Source organism: Eptesicus fuscus, chromosome 19, assembly GCF_027574615.1.
Source record: "Eptesicus fuscus isolate TK198812 chromosome 19, DD_ASM_mEF_20220401, whole genome shotgun sequence".
Taxonomy (NCBI): domain Eukaryota; kingdom Metazoa; phylum Chordata; class Mammalia; order Chiroptera; family Vespertilionidae; genus Eptesicus; species Eptesicus fuscus.
Window position 1 is genome coordinate 39,181,700 of NC_072491.1, and position 8,231 is coordinate 39,189,930.

General features: G+C 40.3%; 1 pseudogene; it reads right to left on the reverse strand.

Moving 5' to 3' along the window:
- Positions 1-1,399: 1,399 nt before the first annotated feature.
- On the reverse strand, positions 1,400-2,699 carry LOC103293948 (RNA-binding motif, single-stranded-interacting protein 2-like; annotated as a pseudogene).
- Positions 2,700-8,231: the final 5,532 nt, after the last annotated feature.

Below are 8,231 nucleotides of genomic sequence, written 5' to 3' on the forward strand. Positions count from 1 at the left end.
CACAACATGGTGGTCCATTTTGTCTGGCATGGCTTTACCTTGACTCTCACTCATGTTGCCTTTGTCTCAAGTCTCTGCCAGGTACTGCAAATAACACTGGCTGCCTCCTATATAGCTTCTTCTTTGTGGCTCCTTGATCCTCACTATAGAAGGCCCAACATCATGACTGCTATCCTGTTACCTTCTCCATTCTTTCCTCATGGGTATGTGGAAACCTTTGGGATTACTCCACCAAGTGACAGATTAGGAATGATAATCAGGCCCTCTTTTTGCTTGACTACCCTTTTCTGCCTTCTTTACTCTGCTGGGATGTACTGTATTAGCATAGGGTTGCCTTGCATACCAGTTTCATTCTTGAGTCCCAAAGGGCAAAGAGCCCCATTTGCTCTCAACATTTATTTTCTTTTATCTAAAAGTTTCTTCACTCAGAGACTTCAGCCTAGAGAAGGTAAGTGTGGAAATACTTGTTTCTTTTGCTACCCACCCCTGTCATTTTTCCTCTTCCCCAAATTCATCTGCAAAGAAAGAAATAGGTTTTTACATTTCTTGCTACCTTATCAGGGCCCCCTTTATGTAAAAATCTATGATTAAGTCAGCCAGATCTGACTCTTCATTTGTTAAACAGGAAGATAAAGAAATTTAGAAAATAATTTTCTCTCATATAAAGCCTGACTTTCAAGACTATTTCCTGTCCTATTTACTTGAAAATTCAACAAATGGTCATACCTCTTATTTCCCTTTATGCAACAGTTCTAATCTCACTCCACTGCCGAAGGAAGATGGATGTCTATATGGTATAAAAAAAGAGGAAAGCAAAATATTTCAAAAATACTTTGCTTGATTTCTATGGATCAAGTGCCTGTTTTAGTTAATTTGGTTTCCATATGACTTTAGCATGTAAGTGAAGATAGGGTTAGATGAACTCAGAAGAAAATATGGTCTATATCCATTGATATGTAAGGTGTTAGTAACTGAAATGTTCCTTGACTGTGTTCACTAATAATTTCTTGTAGATTGACCTTCAGAGAACCCATTCTCACTTGCCAAGCCCCATTTCTGATTTCCTGAGATTTGGGTAAAGCAGATAGATGGTCCAATTTGACTGTAGCATGAACCTTTTAAGACCTGGCAAAAAGATAATTTTGGCTATAAAAAGATAATTTTGGACAGATCTTTTCAAGAATCACTTTAAAAAACAAACAGCAACACATAAAACTTTATTTGCAAAAGAAAGAAAAAAAGTTTTTTTTTTATTTCTTTGAATGTAGCACACACAAAAAGTGCCAGTTCCCTGGTTTCCCAAGGCTTCAACAGGAATGGAGGAATAGCAGAGGACAGGAGTGCAGAGATTTCTTTCTCAGACCAAGGCCTGTGCAAAATGATGGCCAAGTGTTAGGTGTTAGCAGGGCCCACAGATGATCTGTATTCCTGGTTAGCCCTCTGGAGTCTGGGAGCATCAGCATCTCCAAGAATTCATTTGTATTCAACAAAGATGGGGAGGGGAGTCCACTGTTACTTGTTGAACTGGAAAGAATAGACCCCCATGGTTGAGGCAGCATCCATAGTCACCTGATTTTGCTGGCCACTGTTCTCCGCAACTGAAACGTTGGGAAAGGCACAGGGGTGTACTGGGAGATGTAAGCTCCTTGCATAGTGGCAGCTGTTGGCATATACGCGCCCGTGGTGCTGAGGAAGAGGTGGCCCAGTTGCTGAGTAAGAGGTCCCATCATGAAGGCAGGCTGGAGAGAAAGGGGTGATGCATCCCTGGTGTCAGAACTGAACCTGAAGGCTGTATGAGGTATGACTGGTGGTACATCCACGACAGGTTAGGTACTTGTAGGGGAGATGTCTGAGTTACTGTCTGATATGAAGACATGGGAGATGGAAGATATGGGGAGAGTGCAGACTGAGTGAGCATCCTGTTGAGAGTGATGTTATAAGGAACTGTGGAGGGGTCATAGGTAAAGGCCATACCACCCATGTCTCCATTCCTTGGCCAGGCCTGTCAATTTTGCACAAATTTTCCTTGGTTCTGTCATTTCTTTGGACCACCATCAGCAAATTTGCAAAGCAATGTATCTGATGGGGCTGGTACTCCAGGGGGTGTCTTAATATATTTTCCATTAAAGTGGGTGATGATGGCTTCACACTTCTCTGTGGACTCCATCCTTGCAAAGCCAACCCCTCAGCTGGTCCCACTGGTGTCTCGAAGGATTCGAATGGAGATAACTTGGCCAAAGGGCTTCAGCATTCCCTCCAGTTCTTGCTCATCCATTGACAGGAGGTTTGATATGTATAAATTTGTGGGGTCCTGCTCCTGTTGCTTTGCCATCTGTGCCTGGACACCACTGGTTTTCAGTGCTGTTACAACCTTCTGTGTGGCTGAAGGACTGTCAAAGTCCACAAAGCCATAGCCTTTGCATTTGTTTGTGGTCTTGTCCAATATGGCCTTAGTGGAGACAATCTTGCCATATGACTGACACAACTTGACAAGGTCCTGGTCAGTAGTGCCTGGTTGCAAACCCTGGATGTAGAGGTTGGTTTTGCTCAGCTGGTCATTTCTATTGCTCCCACTGCTGCTGTTAGGTGTACTGTTGCTTGGACTAGGTGGTGCCATCTGCTGAGACATATGCCTTTTTGTTGTTCTTGTTTTAGCCAAAAGTTGAAATCCCAGGTCTGGAAGTCACTGATAGCAGCATTTTCTCTTTAATATTCGGGAGCTAAGAGAGGAGAGGGACAGGGAAGGGGGGGGGGAGAGAGAGAGAGAGAGAGAGAGAGAGAGAGAGAGAGAGAGAGAGAGAGAGAGAAGGGAAAGGGAGAGCTCAAGAATCACTTTTTTTAAAGTTTTAAAGTAAAAAATATTGATTGGTTTATGAAAAAAAACAAGAAAAAGTTCTAAATGGGTTTTAGAGAAACAGAATATAGAAAACAAAAATGTTTTGTATGCTGTGTATAATGTATTGTTGAACACTTTTATAGTTAGACTTTATTTAAGATGGTCCAGCCAAGTACCAAACTTATACAATGGAAAGTTAATACCATAACACAATGAGACTGTCTCTACTTTTGCATAATTAAAGTATGTTTTCTTTACTAGACTATAAGCAACCGAGACCAAGACTATGTCTTACTTTATGTAATCCCAGACTTTACTATGATAATTGGAATGTTGTAAATGCTAACCTGTTTGCTGTCTGTGTAGATCTTTGCTGATCTCTGAACAAAATACATGTGAAACAGAACACAAAGGAAATGATGTACATTTCTTTTTAGTGTTGTATGTTTGGGACAATACTCCATGACAAAGTAACCTAATGATTTGAATTTCACCTTGTGCTGACCCTGAAATAACTTTGAATTCCTAACAAGTTAGGAATCCTATAACATTTATGACACTGAAAGGAGTTAAAAAATGTTTGCTATGAATGGTTTCATCTGCAAAATGGGACTATCATTAAGTGAAATTAAATGATATTGTGCATGTAAAGGTCTTAGCCTACACATGGTATAACATACACCTGGCATACTGCTGGTGTTGTTAGATAACAATTAGGAAACAACTTGGAAATACAGGATATTGTAAAGGCAAGTGGTAGATACATTTTCCATGAGTAACAAATGGGGCCAAGGAATTATATTAAGAGTTTTGTACTAAGGTATAAAGATTTTCTCTAAAAAATGTTTTATAGTAAGAGTTTTTATATAGTAGCTGGATCTAATATGTGTGATTGCCTAGCAAACTGGTATAGAAGCTAAACACATTGGCTCATCAAATCATATGAACTAGTTTTTCTGATTTCTATTTGTGCAACTAATGAATCCGTGAAATGTTTGGTGAAAAAACAAACAAAAAGATCAAACAAAATAAGAACAACCCTCCTCCCCCACAATTTCCCCACCAATAAAAACATGAAAAAATAAAAAATAAATAAAATGTTTGGTGAAGGAAAAGTGCAGGAGCTCTGTCTGTTGGGGTACCCTTGGTAAGGAATTGGAAAGGTGACTGTGACAATGCTGAGGGAGGCTAGGTGTTGAGAAGTGAAAGAAAGGAGGAATGTGGATGAGGCAAATCTTGCTCAATATATCATTAGATTCAGAAGTCTTAGTTTCTGTTGAAGGTGTATGCAAGTATGGTTCTATGCAAGCATCTATTCTGCATGCTTAAATCCCAGGCCAGGTATTTGGGTAGTGGAGAGGTGTTTGTGATAGAAGGGGGTGGGGTGGCTGATAGATATCTACTCTGGAAATCTCTAGAAACCAGTTGGTCTTAAAAATATGAAGAATTTCTAAGAGAATAATAATGATCAATATTAATAAGATATAACTCAGCTATTACAAAGGGAGTTTCTGAGATTGACCAAATGACTTAACCTCTACTTGGACTTCTGTTTTCTTTATCCCTGATAAGTGGACATTTGCTTCTTTTTAAAATGTCCATGAAGACATTTGACCCATGCCAAAGGTCTTTCAAGTTTGGTCCTGTCCAAAACATCCATGCTTAGAAAACACCATTGGGTTCAAAGAGCCCATAATGTTTATTTGTACTTTTGGCTTATAGAATGTCTACATAAGAAATATCCTCATCTATAATAATCTATAATAATAAAAGCATAATAAGCTAATTAGACCAGACATTCTTCCAGATGTCTTTCTGGATGACCTTCTGGACAAAGCCGAGGTTGCGAGGGAAGCCCAGGTCCCAGGTGCCAGAGGGAAGCTGGTGCCAGCAGCCAGGGGAAGGAAGGCCTACTCTTGCACGAATTTCGTGCATTGGGCCTCTAGTTTTAAATAATTGAGCTGTGGCTGAATCAACAATAATAATCCTTCTTGCCTCTGTAGCCTCGCTGGTAATGGCACACAGAGTGAGGTAGAAGCTTTGACATGGACCAAATCTCTCCATGAATGTTTTGGTATAGGACCAAATGTTAAGGACTTTTTGGCATGGACCAAATGTCTCCAGGGACATTTTAGATAGGACCAAATGTTCTGCAAAACTATTCCTTCACAGTTTTTTTATTCTTGAACTAGAGGCACGGTGCACGGATTTGTGCACTGGTGGGGTCCTTCGGCCTGGCCTGTGCCCTCTTGCAATCCAGGACCCCTTGAGGGATGTTGGAGAACCAGTTTCAGCCTGATCCCCACAGGCCAGACTGAGGGACCCCACCGGTGCATGAATCCTTGCACCGGGGCTCTAATCCTATCTAATAAAAGAGAAACATGCAAATTGACTGTACCTCCACTACACCCACAAGCCACGCCCACCAGCCAATCAGGAGCGGGTATGCAAATTAACCCAACCAAGATGGCGGCAGCCACGGAGCTGGACCAAGCAGGAATCTTGGGTTTCCCCTGGCGATGGAGGAAGCCAAGCTTCCTGCTGCCCTGGCCTGCCCTGGCCTCCGCTCAAGGATACAAAGTTTCAATTATAGAAGATAAATAAATCCCAGATACCAGAGCCTCCACTTGGGTCGCTGGAGGGCTTGGCTGGCCTGCAAATCACTACAGGCCCCTTGCCCAGGCCACCCAATGCCACAAGGGAACCCCCACCCTGATCCAGGACACCCTTCAGGGCATTGGGCCTAAACAGGCAGTTGGGCATCCCTCTAGGGGTCCCAGATTGGAGAGGGTGTAGGCTGGGCTGAGGGACACCCCCCCCCCGTGCATGAATTTCGTGCACCGGGCCTCTAGTATGTATATAAGATCTTTGGTTAATCTCTTCCTGCCCTCCCCCCTCCCTTCTTCCCTCTGATATTCATCAGTCTGTTCCATGTTTCCACTCCTGCGTTGAGCGTCTGCCCCCTGGTGGTCAGTGCGCATCATAGCTACCAGCTGGTCGGTCTGGTCGGCTGGTTGGCCGGTTGCTTAGGCTTTTATATATAGATTCTAAGTGTTTGGGTTCCTCAGATTTTGGTCATAGGTCCAATTCTGTGTCTAGATATTTTCTTCCTGGGTGATAATCATCTAGTCCCATAACTTTATATATGCTCTATGTTGATGATTCTGAGATTTATGTCTTTAGCATAGTTTCTTCTTTTACACAAATAGCTGCCTACTTGATATCTCCTCTTGAATGTTTCACAGGCATTGCCAAGTTAATATGCCCCAAACATAAATTTTAATCTGCATCCCCATTTGACCATTCTTGCTAATACCTGTTCTACCTTTAATCTTCTTCTAAGTAATTTATGTCATTCAAGCCAGAAACCCCGGAGTCATCTGTGTTTTTTTCCTCTCCCTCAACTTTCACTCCATTCCTTTAGTCCATCAATAAGACTTTAAAAGTTTATTTCTAAAATATATTTTGAATTTGTTTGCATTTCTCTACCTTTGCTGACATTATCTTAATCAATCTACAATCATTTTTTTTTTTTGCATAAACTGCAACAGTGGCATCAAACTGGTATTTTTCTTCTTGTCTTCTTCCAATCCATTTCCAAGTATCAGTGAGAGTGAATGGTCTTTTAAAAATATAGGTAGGTTTATGTTAATTCTCAGCTTTAAATAGTTGACAGATTTCCACTGTATTTATAAATAAAATTAAAACTTTGTGTCATGGACTATTAGGTTTTACATATTTTACACTATGATACTTGCCTTACTAATCTCAATGTTCTTGTCTTTGCTTATTATACTTCATCCACCATGATTTCCTCTCATGTGTTTAGATACCATGCTCTTTTATGCTTTAGCATTTTTGTTCAGGTCATTTGCTTGGAGTGCTTTTTAATGTGATTTTCCCCAGGTAATTAGTTCTTTTTTCATCCTTCAAAATTCAGCTTAAGTCCTCAGAACATCTTTCCCTAGTCATCCTTTCTAAAAATCATTTCCCATCCAGGCACTGTTACTTCCTATTACAGTGTCTTACTTATTTAAAATTTTTTATATCACTTTTCTTACTTTGTAATTACAATCTGTTTATTTACTAACTTACTTGTTTATTGACTATCTCTTACCTACTATAACCTTCATGGGTGTAGAGATATGACTTTCATTTATTATAATATAACCAACAATCTATGAGTTTTGATCATATAACTAGTGTCTAGCACTATTTGTTGAATGAGTGAATGAATATATCTGAAGGTCCTCAGATATTCTGGAGAAATGTATAAAATCAGGGAGCAAGTGGCCATACGAATTGGTAGCATTAGACAACATTTGTGCTGGGTTGTGCAGAATATATTTGATAGTCTGGGACTTTTGTTTTCACTAAATTGCTATAGGGAAATGTCACTGGGGATTGAGTGGTCTTAGAGACTGTGTCATTTTGACATACTTTTGCTAAGTCATCACTAGAGAATTGTGTTACACACTGGCCTATTTACAGTGTGGTTGTAGTTTGGCAAAGCCTGTGTCCTAGGTCCTTCTCTTGCTCTGGAATGGTGAGACAAAAGCACTCCTGTCTTTCTACAGCTGATGAAGAACAGACTTCTTCCCTGGAATAGGGCCGAATGGTAATGTGCCTCTAAGGACTGCACTGAATAAACCTTTAGAGCAAGGTACAGTCAAAGCTGATTAAAATCACACTATTTCATAACACTGCTTACAGGCAGAGACGTACACCAGGAAGCTGTGAAGAAAGAGAGCTGGCTGCCCAGGAACGGCAGCCTGGATCTATTCTCTTACTCCCTTGAGCTGTTTGTTCGGCTCTGCATGGAAACAGATTTCCTGGTTTGTCTCTTACACCTCCAGCTTTCTCTCTGTGTCTGACTTTTTGATAAGATGCCTATAGAGTTTTCCACTTTGAGATTCAAAGTTGAGATAACCCTGTTTCTCCATTGCTTTCTTGAAAGAAAATATTTAGTGAAATCTTCGGAAAATTGAGAAAAAGAATTATACCTCTTAGAAGTCTTCAGTATGACATTAACATATAAAGAGTTGCCATTCTTTTCTTTTTGAGAGACTGGACTATATTTACAGGAAGGTGTCCACTGGTTATGGTATTCAGTCTTTCCTGAATGGTGATTAAGAATATTGTTCCTGGAATTTAAAGAAGGGTTCGAATTATGACTCTGTTGCTTAACTTGAGGACTTTAGGAAAATCACTTAATATTTCTGAGCCTCAATTTCCTTATGTAAAATAGAAATAACAGCTGCTCTACCTAGCTTATAGGGCTGTTTGAAGAAGCGAGTAAAATACTGGATGTGAAGGTGCTTTGTATCCCATGAAGCTCTTTGCAAATGGAAAGTACTATTGTTCTTGCCAAGTTTTTTTCTCCCTTTTCTTTAAA